The sequence below is a fragment of the Cyprinus carpio genome, unplaced genomic scaffold, assembly GCF_018340385.1.
Source record: "Cyprinus carpio isolate SPL01 unplaced genomic scaffold, ASM1834038v1 S000006811, whole genome shotgun sequence".
NCBI classification, from domain to species: Eukaryota; Metazoa; Chordata; class Actinopteri; order Cypriniformes; family Cyprinidae; genus Cyprinus; species Cyprinus carpio.
Genome location: NW_024879397.1, coordinates 33,321 through 46,832, shown reverse-complemented (window position 1 = coordinate 46,832; position 13,512 = coordinate 33,321).

Genomic DNA, 13,512 nt, shown 5'->3' with positions numbered 1-13,512 from the left:
AATCATGACTAAAGCAGTTTATCTCAGAGAGTTCCAGTGTTCCCCAGCCTGAAATTCTGGATGTCTCGGTTTTCTTCTGTGCCCAGTCCCTTCCTCCTCTGCTGATCCTGGTCAGTCTCAGTTCTCCACTATCAACTGCAAGTCTCCTATGCTGATGCTCCCACTACCTCTCACTCCCACTTCCTGTTCCTGTTCCCACGCCTGTTCCATGTCGGCAAAAATGACCAAACTTGAATTGTATGTCTGACTTGTGTGACCCCATTAAGTCTGTTGGTTTAAACCCACCTGCACTGCCCAGTCCTCCAGCCCTGCCTGCACTGCCTCTCTTCAGTCCTTCAGCTAATGTTGATCTGCCTCAGTCTGAGTTTGCACCAGCCCAGCCCAGGATGGTCGACCCAATAGCTCCACCTAGGACCTCAGTGCACATCACTCCTCCTAGGTCTGTCAAGCAGTCAGTTCGACTTGGTCAGTCATCTACCTGGGTACAGAAGCCAAGTCTCCCCTAAGACTCCTTCTTCCCTCGTCTCTGCTGTAGGCCTGCTCCTGGTCCTGGTGGTGTGCCGTTTTCCGGAGCTAAAGAGTGACAAGCACTTGAGCTCCAATTGCCAACAAAATACAGACATTTGATGCCGTTTCACTTACCGTCTGCAGTTCTGGATCGTGGTTTTGTTGTTTTATAGATTGGACCGTTTCATCCTTCAGTATCATACTTTGTTATAAAACAGTGTGAAACTGGGCCTTGTTTATAAAACTTTGAATCACTGATGATTAAACGTTTTGAGCAGTGTAGAGTAGCGCTTGTTGTTTGTCGTTTCTCTGATCACGAATGCAGACATGGTTTTATGTTTACGCGGCGCTATGCAACGAAGCGCGTAAAAAGACAGTATAAGTCTTTATAATCAGTAATTATGTCCCCACTGGATGCAACAAATGCCTCGTTTGTAATGGGTTTTATTGGTTTTGTCTCACCGTGCCGGGAGACAGCATCACAGTATGGTAAGGGGCGTAACATTTCCATCACAGGCTTGAAGCATTCAGCCAATCACAATGCACTGAACAGCTGGCCAATCAGAGCACACCTCACTTTTTGCAGAGCGGTAGGCTTTGCCAAAAATCAGCCAGCGTTTCAGAAAGAAGCGGGAGGCAAGAGGAGCAACAATAATGTACAGTATGGCTGGGAAAATAATGTGACTTTTAGACCTTCCGACCACATGGGCATTTTCATTACACCAAAATACACAAAATAATGTTCTTTTTGCTTAGCAATCCATATGACCCGTTTAAAAAGGGATCATCATATCTTGGTATGACTTTCCTGCAGATTGCTAGGACTTTCCTCACAAGTCCACACAAAAGATCCAGCAGAATCAGAAAAATCAGGATCAAGAGAAGAAAGGGGAGGGTGCGACCATCTAGGGGCAAGGTCTGATTACACAACAAGCTCTAATGCGGGTTTGGTATTAGAGGTGGGAGAGGGCTGCAGTTTTATTGGGCTTGTTTTGGGGTCTTGGTATTTTTATACATTTTATATAGTTTAGACTGAATGATACTGTTACTGTTACAGTGAATCTACAGTACAACTTACATTGTTCTCATGCTATATTTCTTTAATATAAATGTCATTTGTTTTTACATTTTAAGTTTGTCTCATGTGTCACTGTAAATCTCAGAGATTTGGTTCAGGTTTATCCAGTAGAGGGTGCCACACAACAGAGAGTCAAATATGCAAACAACTCAAAAATTACTGTTTCTATATTAGAGCAGGTACCATAAATGTTTTCAGTTTTCAGCATAAACATCACTATATTTTGTTTTTGCTTAAGAACAATTTGATTGGCTAATTACTTAATTCAAGTAGTATGCTCTCTGAAAACAAGGCTTAGCATCTTCAACAATTTTTTTTCTCAAGTGAATTTATCTTGTTTTAAGGATATTTAGACACTTTTACTTAAAAAAAAAGGCATACTGTATGTTTGACATTCAAGGGCAAAGATCACATTTGGGACTTGCACAGAATAATATTTCTTTAGATGTAAACGTGATTTTGCCAAGTAGGATGTGATTCCTGGAAACTCCTGTTGGATAAACATTAGTTGTCCCTACAACAGATTTCAAGATTAGATTTCAGGTAATGTTAGTTGTTCGGTTAAGGGCACCCTACTGGCAATGAGAAGTCCACGAACACTTTTTTATGTTCTACATTTCATATATTTTATAACAGATATCCACATTAAAAATACAACATAACAGACAACTATCATAGATATAATATATATATAACCTAACACGAAAAGCTCCTCTTTTTTTCCCGCATTGTGTAGATGACCAGGGCGCTGATTTCTTCCGAGGGTAACGCATATATTATATATATATTTTTATTGGTCACCAAATACTCGTGAGAGCCGAAACAAATGTGTCACATGTTTGAAACTCAACAAATGGTAAATACATAGGCTATGAGCTGCTCACAAATGAAACAGAGAACAAAACCCGCATTGATAAGTGATTAAGAGCCCTGCACGGGCCCTTAAATATAGGCCCTAAATCCCAAGTCTTTTTCCTCCTTTTTCCCCCTTTAACCTAGTTTTATATTTGTGTGCACTCACAATATCAACACGACTTGTGCTTTAATACATAAATAACACAAACGCAGTCTTCTGTCTCTGACCAGAGCGCTTTCACAATGATGAACCTAAATCATTATTTTATTATTATAGATATGATATAGCAAGAGAGAGAGGAGAGAGAGAGAGAGAGGATGAGTAAGCCTAGTTGAGAGAGCAGCGCTTTAAAAGGTTACTACTTTAAAACAAATCAGTCAAATTGAAAATAGAAACTCTTTTCATTATGTAATCTGTGCATTTCTCTCTAAAGGCACAATCCAATGGGTAATGCATATTTTTTTGTTTATCACCTAATTGATGATGTCTAAAATATAAAAAAAGGAAAAAGCCTAAAACAACCAATTATGATTTGGCATTTTTATTTTTATAATTCTGTAGCCTACAAGCCAAAAAGGTAAAACCACACAATTAATATAAATGTTAATTCCTGTAACACCTTGTCCTATAATTGTAATATCTTCTTATATTTGTGATTTTTTTATTTTTACAATACTTTATCCATGTGCAGCATAATGCTTTACAAACCACTTTAAACATTACTTTTATTATTATTGCATTCCAATGCCTTTAACAGTAATATCTTCAACTAAATTTATGGTTGTTGTATGGTCTTGTCATGTCTTGTCATGTTTAGTCCTGTTCGTGTTTTCTTTATCTCTTTACCTCTGTCGTCCCTCTGCCTGGTCTTTTATAGTTACTTCTCTTTCCCAGCTGTTCTCCTCTGTATCTGACTACCCCTCGTTTTTCTCTCTTCCCACCGTTCCTTTCCCCTCTTGATTACTCCCCGTATTTCTCCCGCTGTTTTCGCTCATCCTTTGTCAGATTCCTTGTTTGAGTTTTTCCCCTTTCCCCTCGCACGAAGCGACAACTTAGCCCTGTCATCCCTCTCCGCTCTAGAGTCCCGTCCTGTCTTGTCCGGTTTGGGACCTGCCTGTACCTTGCCTGGTAACCTGTTTATCGCCTTCACATTTGTATTATGTCCAGTTTTGCATGATGCCGAGAGAGAACCATCCATCCCTGTCTGCCCGCTACCCGCGTCCGCTTTGAGAGACCTGCGGTCGGTCTATCCAGTCTTCTGTCGAGTTCCAGGGAGCGATGTTAGGCAGGCATGAGGGGGAGTTGTCTGCCGCTCGACATGCCGTGGAAACCCTGGCTGCCCAAGTCTCCGATCTCTCAAGATAGTTACAACATCTTCGCCTCGATCCACCGGTCGCCTCCAGGGCTCCTGAATCTCCCAAACTCCGTATAAATAACCAACCGTGCTATGCTGGTGATCTCATGGAATGTGTGTCGTTTATCATTCATTGTTGTTTTTTTTTTTATCTAAAGCCCACCACTTATTATATGATGAGAGCTGTGTTTGCCTACGTTATATATCTCCTCACTGGACAGGCCCAGGAGTGGGGAACGGCAGTCTGGGAGGCGGAGGCTGAGTGTACTAACCAGTATCAGGACTTTAAGGAGGAGATGATACGGGTTTTTGGCCGCTCTGTTTTTGGAGAGGAGGCTTCCCGGGTCTTGTCATCTTTGTGTCAGGGAAAGCTATCCGTTACAGATTACTCCATTGAGTTTCGGACTCTTGCCACCTCCTGCGACTGGAACCAGCCAGCTCTACTCGCTTGTTTTCTGCGCAGAGGTAAAGGATGAGATTCTTTCCCGAGAAGTTCCTTCCAGTGTGGACTCTTTGATTGAACTCGCTATCTGCATAGAAAGATGGTTCGATCTTCGTCGCAGAGGTTGTGGAAGGGAGCCCGCGTTCACCGTGGCTCCCCTCGCCATTTCTCTACCATCCTCTTCCGCCGGCTCGGTCTCAGAGCCCATGCAGCTGGGGGGCATCCACATTTCGGCTAAAGAGAAGGAGCGGAGAATAACCAACCGCCTCTGTCTGTATTGTGGTTCTGCTGCTCATTTTGTTTCACTCCTGTAGTTTTAGGCCACCGCTGGCTAGTTCAACATAATCCCTCTATTAATTGGTCTAAGAATACTATCCTCTCTTGGAATGTCTCTTGTCACGTGGAATGTTTAATGTCTGCTGTCCCCCCCGTTTCCTCTGTCTCTTTTCCACAGGAGGAGCCTAGTGATTTGACCTGCGGGCGGTGTTCAGTCGGTCCCGGGCTAGTTCTCTCCCTCCACACCGTTCGTATGATTGTAGTATAGATCTTCTTCCGGGAACCACTCCCCCCCGGCGAAGACTATACTCGTTGTCAACTCCCGAACGTAAGGCTCTCGAGGATTATTTATCGGAAGCTCTCGCTGCCGGTACCATAGTCCCCTCCTCCTCTCACGCCTGAGCGGGTTTTTTTCTTTGTTCAAAAGAAAGACGGGTCCTTACGTCCCTGCATAGATTATCGTGGGCTGAATGACCTAACAGTTAAGAATCATTACACGTTACCTCTTATGTCATCAGCCTTCGAAATCTTGCAGGAGGCCAAGTTTTTCACTAAATTGGACCTTCGTAACGCTTACCATCTCGTGCACATCAGGGAGGGGGATGAGTGGAAGACGGCGTTTAACACTCCTTTAGGGCTTTTTGAATATCGGGTCCTTCCTTTTGGTCTCGTAAACGCGCCAGCTGTTTTTCAGGCACTGATAAATGATGTCCTAGTGATATTCAGGGAATCTTTGTTTTTGCTTACCTTTGGCGATATCTTGGTTTTTCCACCCGTCACTCCCAGATTCATGTTCAGTATATCCGAAGCATCCTCAAGCGCCTTTTAGAGAACTGCCTTCGTAAAAAGGCTGAAAAGTGCACTTTTCATGCCTCCTCCGTCACTTTCCTTGGTCTAGTTATCTCTGCAGAGGGCATTGGGATGGATCCGCTGCGATCCAATCTGCCATTGATTGGCCCGTTCCTAAGTCACGAGTCAAGCTTCAGCACTTTCTCGGCTTCGCTAATTTCTATCGACGCTTCATCCGTAATTTTAGTCACGTGGCCACCCCCCTTACTGCCCTTGCATCTGTCAAGACGTGCTTTAGATGGTCCAATTCCGCCCAAGGGGCTTTTGATCTCCTTAAGAATCGCTTTACATCCGCGCCCATCCTTGTTACACCTGACGTTTCTAGACAGTTCGTAGTCGAGGTTGACGCGTCAGAAATGGGCGTGGGAGCCATTCTTTCTCAACGCTCTCTCTCTGACAACAAGATCCACCCGTGCACGTTTTTCTTTCATCGCCTATCGCCGTCTGAACGTAATTATGATGTGGGAAACCGCGAACTGCTCGCCATCCGCCTAGCCCTAGGCGAGTTGAACACCAAGCCTGATGCTTTATCTCATCTGTTTAATTCTTCAGAAGTCTCTAAGGACCCCTGAGGGAATGGTCCCTGAGGGGCGTGTCGTCGGATTGACTGTCTGGGGAATTGAGAGGCAGGTTAAACGAGCGCTGCTCGAGGAACCTTCTTTTCGTTCCCGCTCCGACTCGTCTGGCCATTCTCCAGTGGGCCCACTCTTCCAAATTTGCAGGCCATCCCGGCGTTCGGGGTATGCTTGCTTCCGTCCATCAGCGCTTTTGGTGGCCCACTCGGGAACGTGACACACGCCGTTTCGTGGCGGCTTGCTCCGTCTGCGTGCAGACTAAACCTGGGAACTCCCCTCCTGCCGGACTTCTCAGACCACTTCCTATCCCTTCTCGACCGTGGTCACACATCGCCTTAGATTTTATTACCGGGCTTCCCCCTTCGGCGGGTAAGACAGTTATTCTCACGGTTATTGATCGGTTCTTCTACAGGGCGCCTATTTTATTCCCTCGCTAAACTCCCTCCTCGCCAAAGAGACGGCTCAGATAACTGGCTCAAAATGTTTTCAGAATTCATGGCCTTCCATCGGACATCGCTTTGATAGAGGTCCGCAGTTCACGCCTCAATTTTGGAAAGAATTTTGTCGCTTTTGATTGGGCCATCCGCCAGTATCTCATCCGGCTTTCTCACCTCAGTCTACCGTCGGCTTTTTAACGGGCCAAACCAGACTGTTGGTCGATTTTACGCAGTCTTCCGGAACCCGCGTCTCTGGTTTTCAGCAGCTTCCCCTGAGCTGAATACGCCATAACTTCGCCTCTTTCGCCGGGCGCATTTCCTTCGTCGGCGACCAGTCTGTCCCCTTTTCAAGGTAGCCTGGTGTACCAGCCTCCGCTGTTCTCGTCTCAGTTCTTCGGTTTATGCTTTTGTCCAACGCTGTGAGCGCACCTGGAAGAGTGTCAGGTCTGCTCTTTGCCGTTATAGGAAACGGACTATTAGAGCTGCTAACAAGCGTAGAACTAAGAGCCCTAGATATGTTCGCGGTCAGAAAGTATGGCTTTCCACCCTTAATCTCCCCCTTAAGTCTGCTTCTCGTAAGTTGACCCTGCGCTTCATTGGTCCTTTCTGTATTTCGCAGATCATTATTCCTGTCGCGGTGCAACTTCTTCTACTGGACATGCGTCCCCGGGGTCGTTGTCATCAGTACCTGGTGGATTGGGAGGGGTACGGACCCGAGGAGAGAAGTTGGGTTCCCTCCCGGGATGTGCTGGACCGCTCGCTGATCGATGATTTCCTCAGTAGCCACCAGGTTTCCACCTCGGGAGGGCCAGGGGGCGCTCGTTGAGGGGGGAGGTACTGTTATGTCTTGTCATGTCTGGTCATGTCTTGTTCCTGTTCTTTCTCTTTACTCTGTCTCCCTCTGCTGGTCTTTTTAGGTTACTTTCTCTTTCCCCAGCTGTTCTTCATCTTATCTGACTACCTCATTTACTCTTTTCCCACCTGTTCCCTTTTCCCCTCTGATTACTCCCCTATTTCTCCCTCTGTTTTCGCTGCCTCTTTTGTCAGATTCTCGTTTGAGTTTTTCTCGCAAGAAGCAGACAACTATCCTGTCAGTCTCTGCTCTAGTCCCGTCCTGCCTGGTAACCCTTCCTGTTCTCTGTTTATCGCCTTCACATTTGTATTCTGTCCAGTTTTGCCTGATGCCGAGAGAGAACCATCCATCCTTGTCTGCCCGCTATGCTTTGAGAGACCTGCGGTCGGTCGCCGCTATCACTACAGACCCAGACTGCTGCCAAAGGGGCCTTTTCAAGTCACCTGCAGTCATTTCTGTTTTGTTTTCTATCACCCTCTCTGCGAGTTGCTAAGTTGCCTTTTCTCTCTCTGAAGAACATTTGAGTTCCACATTGTTGATTACCGTAGTTTACATTAAAGACTCTATTTTTGTTCAGTCGCATTTGGGTCCTCTCTTACCTTGTTAACATTTTTTTTTATTGATTTTTAAACATTGTCATGAATTCATTGTATTCCCATTTGTAAAATAGCCAACAAATTAATTGTTGTAGACTAACCCGATCTCATGAAAGTGCGTTTTGCATGATTTTCTGCTTCTATTTGGTAATGTATTTATATACAGAAATCTGACTTTAAGTATACAAAAGACCGGTAAATTTATAGTGTAATGGCATGGGTGGTCCAGTCAACAGGATACATCGGACTACCTAAGTCTATAACTGCTGGGGAAATGTTTGCAAGGCAAATCTAAGGTCGAATACCGGCTGGATGGCACCATGGGTGGACTGCAGCCCGTGCTGGCTACAGCCAGCCTTACCGGGATTTATCCCCACTGTCTTTCTTTCACTATCTCTTCTCTTCTGATAGTTTTTCAGTCTAATCGTTCTCTATGTGCAGTAAAGAAAGCTTTGAGAATCTGTCCTGTGCCGCTGAAGACCAGAGCAAGATTCTCCTCATGACTGAGAAACTTGTTTCTAATGTAGCCGAACCAGGGGCAGTGTGAGTACAAACTACAGTAGTCCGAAAAAGTTTGGATATTTTTCTTTTGTAGCCTACTTCATCTTTAAGTTTCTCAAGAGAAATTTCTAATGTAGCCGAATTCACAAGATCCACTTCAGCTGTGCAAGCCGGGGTGATCTTAAGGCTTGTCAGTACATGCTTAAACTGAATACTGCATCACACTCCACACTGAAGGCCATCACTTCAAATCCCATCGCTTCAGTTCAGCCAGAAATGACTCAGTCCACCACGTTTTATTTAGCGGGTTTATAAACAAAACAATGAATATCTGTTAACTTGCTATAGCGGGAAAGATAACAAAAAGAGAGTCCTCTCATGTCATCTCAAGTTGAGAACCAATCGCAACTCGCGAAGATATGGGGCTTAAATAATTAATTTAGCCCGAAACGTATTTATTCTAACCACTAAAATAATAAGATAATACAAATAAAATGAGAAAATGTTAATTCTTTAATTTTTATATTTTATTCATTGCTCAGACAAAATTATTATTGGCTCTCATCTGGGGGGGCAGTGCCCCCCCGAAAAACTCCACCTTTGATCTGAATGACTTAGAGCCAAATAGTGATGGGCCTCCAGTGGGCACAGGAGCATCAGAACTGAACTATGTGCTCACAACAAAAGATAAAACAAAACATAGAGCATTAGCTTCTGGATCAAGTGTGTCAGGATCCAGATACCACCCTTTAAACACACACAACACACTACATGAGTGTCCTGAATAGATGAGAATTTTAGAATTTTAGACATAATCTGAGAAATATACCAAATATTTGAGAAATATCAAATATGTTACCTTAATGAACTGATGATGGTGAGGGGGAATCAGGTGTTGAGAACAGAGCAGATTTGACTTTGACTTCCTCTTGATGTGGGAAGTTTTTTTTTGTTTTTTCGTCTTCATGTCTTTGCTTTAGAGCTGCAGTAGATTCATCTTATTGTGTTTTTGGGGGGAAGGATTTTTTGTTGTGGTGTGTTTTAACACAAAAACAAGATGAAGATCATTCAGCTTCAGCTCTGTGAGTTTTTACATGATATCATTATATTTACATGCTTTATAACTATTAAAATTAGTTTTATGCGTGACATGGGGTTATTTATTTTTTATCTTTCAGGTATTAATCTCAGTTTCTAGCTGCATCAGATCTATTAACTGATCTGGGATCAAATGTGGATCACAAACTGTGATCTTGATGAAAAATGAGGCTTTATTGATTTTTACAGAAAAAACACCCAAATCTTCCAAACAATCATTCTTAACACCAAAAAAAACACCTTTTTATCACAATAAAAACATTCAGAAATAAATACTTAGTGCAGTTTCTTAAACATTGTCTTGTTATTAATAATGTGATCAAGCTGATGAATTAGTAGTTTATTTTGTAACAAAAACAGTCCACTGAAGGCGAAAGCGTAGATGAACCCAAGTGCAGTTTATTTACAAAGGTGTAATCCAAAAAAATCCAAAACAATAAACAAAGACTCTGACTAGAACAGACCTTGACGGGCTAAGCAGAACAGACTTGACGTGGCATGAAATAGCATCAGGGACTCACCGACAGCAGGTTGCAACATTGTTAATACACCACTCAAGCACAACAATGGCAAAACATGACTACTTATACAAACAATGAGGGTCAGCATGACAAGAACAAACCAATCGGAATATGACACAAGGAACAAGAGGAACCAATAGCAAGACAAGAAGAGGGGCAAGGAAGAAGCATGACACAAACAGCATAACATCCAAACTAAGCAAAATAAGACATGAAAACAAGAACATGAAACAAAACCTCAAAACAGACATTACATATCCCCCCCTCTAAGGGCGGCTCCAGACGCCCAAACAGAACCCAAAAAGTCCAGGAGGGTGGTGGAGTGGAGGAGGAACAGACCATGGAGCAAAGGGGGACCTGGGCCGTGGAGCAGATACGGAGCAATATGGAGCCATGGTGGAGCAGGCGTGCAGGCCTAGTGAGGATCGTGAGTGGCACTGGCAGAGCAGGAAGCCATAAGGTGGAGCAGAGACATGGACAGACAACTGGTATCTGTGGCAGAACAGGCAGAGAGTTTTTGAATGGCCTCCATGGCCGCATGGACAGGGCAGACAGTGAGGCCCATGAACCGTACCGTGGCGGGCTGCGGACAGGACAGACAGTGAGTTCCAATGAATGGCCTCCCAAGTGGCAGGACAGACACAGCTCCGGGTGGATGGCCCCCTTGGCCGAGACAGGACAGGCAGAGAGCTTGTGGACGGCCTCCCTTGGCCGCGGACAGGGCAGGCAGAGAGCCTGTGGACGGCCTCCTTTGGCCGTGGGACAGTGACAGGGGGCAGAGAGTTTCCGAAGGTGGGCGCCCACCACCTCGGAGGTTCTGCAGTGGAAGCCGCCTTCACTGGAGGTGCTGCAGTGGACTGCCGCTGCCTCCTGGGGGGCACCTCGGAGTGAATTCAGGGCCAGGAGAAGCCTCAGTGAGCAGACTTGTGGTCCGGGAAACCCTGGATGCAGTGTGCAGCCCCACATGCTCAAAATGGCTACACTGCCCATTACTGGAAGTACTGAGGCCAAGTGGTGGTCTCAGTGATCTAGGCTCTGGAGTGGCGGCTATGCCGGATGAGGCTCTGGAGTGGGCGCCATGCCAGGATGATCAGCCTAGATGATCAGCTGCTACTTGACGCAGGCTCTGGATGATCAGCTGGCGACGCGGATCTAGGCTCTGGATGATCAGCTGTGACGGACGCAGGCTCTGATGATCAGCTATGCGACGGACGATGTTTCTAGAAGGGCAGCCATTTTCTCCGAAGAGACTCTTGAGCGGGTGCAGCCATTTTGGCGACGGAGTTTTGAATAGCGGGCCACGCTTGTGGAGAATCTCTTGAGAAACTGCCATGATATGAGTAGGCTCTGGCTTAGCAGGCATGACGCGGAACAGGTGCTGGCTTGGCAGGCATGACGTGAGCAAACCCTGGGGTAGCAGACATGATGTGTGAGATTAACTTTGAGGAAGTAAGCTAGGTTCCTCCCTCCACAACACCCACAGTAAAAAGTAGATCCACTCATGCACAAGGCAAAGTCTATATACTGGGTTCCAGTGACTAAATGAATCTTTCCCCAGGGGCAACTGAGAACGAATGGGTTCCTTTTTGGGTTCAATCAAAAAATGTCCCTTAAGGGCCACATCATTAAAGTCCACCTGGTAGCACACAGGTCACAAAATTCCCCAACATAGTCCTCAATGGCCTGATTTACCTTGATCGTAAGGCAGAGGAGGTGGAAACTGCTGGGTTCTTGGGTTGCAGCTGTGTATTCTGTAACGATCAGTCCACTGAAGGCGAAAGTGTAGATGAACCCAAGCGCAGTTTATTTACAAAGGTGTAATCCAAAATCCAAAAACAATAAAAACAAAGACTTGGATCTAGGAATAGGACTTGACGGAAGGCATACAACAGACTTGATCGGGTGGCATGAAATAGACTAGACTCACTTCAATCCCATGCAGGTTGCAAACATCAATGCTTAATACACCTACCAAGCACAATCTTCTTTCTTCTTTTCAATGTTTTAACGGCGGTTAAGTATCCAGCATACCACTTGGTGCATTACTGCCACCCCTCCGTCTCGGAGTGTGGATCAGGACAACAGGTCTGGCCAAACTAATCCACCCCATCCCTCCTACTCCCATATAAATCCCATATCTATCCACACCCTTCACCATTATTCTACTCTATACTAATAATAATAATACACAAAAAAAAAATTATATATATATATATAATGATAATTACAATAATAGCACAGTTATACCCTTCCTCACAACTCCTATGACTCTTCACACTCTATTATAAACTCCCTCAGGACCCTTAAGAAAACCCATAAGAATTCTAGTCTGGAGCCTCTATGCTGCGTGCTCATAGCCCTTTTAATGTTAAGTGCCCTGAACTCCCATCTCTCTCAACTTATTCCTCATAAGCCTTCCCTCTGAACATCATACCTGCTGCACCTCAAGACCACATGCTCCACTTGACTCCTCTCTTCCTTGCACACCTTACAATAACTTCTGTACAAGTGCTTTCCTATTAACTTGGAGTGTTTCGGTTTAATAAAAAAATGTCCTAATCTTAACTCTAGAGATAACTGTTTCCTCTCCTCTCTGCTATTTCCACTTCCCAACTCACTGCATAATTTACATTCCTCCTGGATTTGATATATACCTCGCCTTCCTCTTTTCCCCTCTCTCTATCCCACCTCTCTTGCTACATATTTGATTTTACTGCCTTCCACATCACACTTTTAACCCTCCTGCTTTTCTTGGCTGATACTTTCGACTTTGCATTTCTATATTTCCATTTGATAATGCTGTCTCATTTAATTCCATCTGCCAGTCTATTTTCCCCTTATCCCTACATGTCCTGGTACCCTATACAAACTGTATCTGGCTCTCCTTGATTAAATATTCTTGTAACTGACTGATCAGACTTCATACAGTATACAAGTCTTGGCCGACTTTTGAATAAAATGGACCTTATACTCTACATAACACTGATCTATGAATCTGAACAAACTAATACTTTTATGCTGCCCTGTCTTTTCCACCCACCGTATAGCCGGTATTTTCATTTACGCCAGCATTTCCACTGTATAAACCCCTAACATATTAGAGGTTCTTTCTATTAATTCCAGCCTCCTTTACTTGGAACTACCTTACACTCGCTAATCCTGTTACTTCTGCCTCTGGTTCCTTAGCTACCATCTGTATAAACTCGCGGTAATTCACATTTTTCTTCTATCCGACTGTTGAACACCATTTTTTAGATTTATTACGATCTGGAAGCACAAATGGCAAAAAAAACATGATCATTTATACAAACAATGAGGGTCACATGATGTAAGAACAAAACTAATCGGAACATCCAACAAGGAACAAGAGGAACCAATAGCAAGATGCCAAGAAGAGGGCAAGGGAAGCATGATACAAACAGCATAAATCAAACTCACAAAATAAACATCGATATGTTAACAAGAACATGAAACAAAACCTCCCCAAACAGACATTACATTATTACTGTATGAACACACACACACCTCCATAACTCACAGCAACAGCAGCACCAGAATATACTTTACTG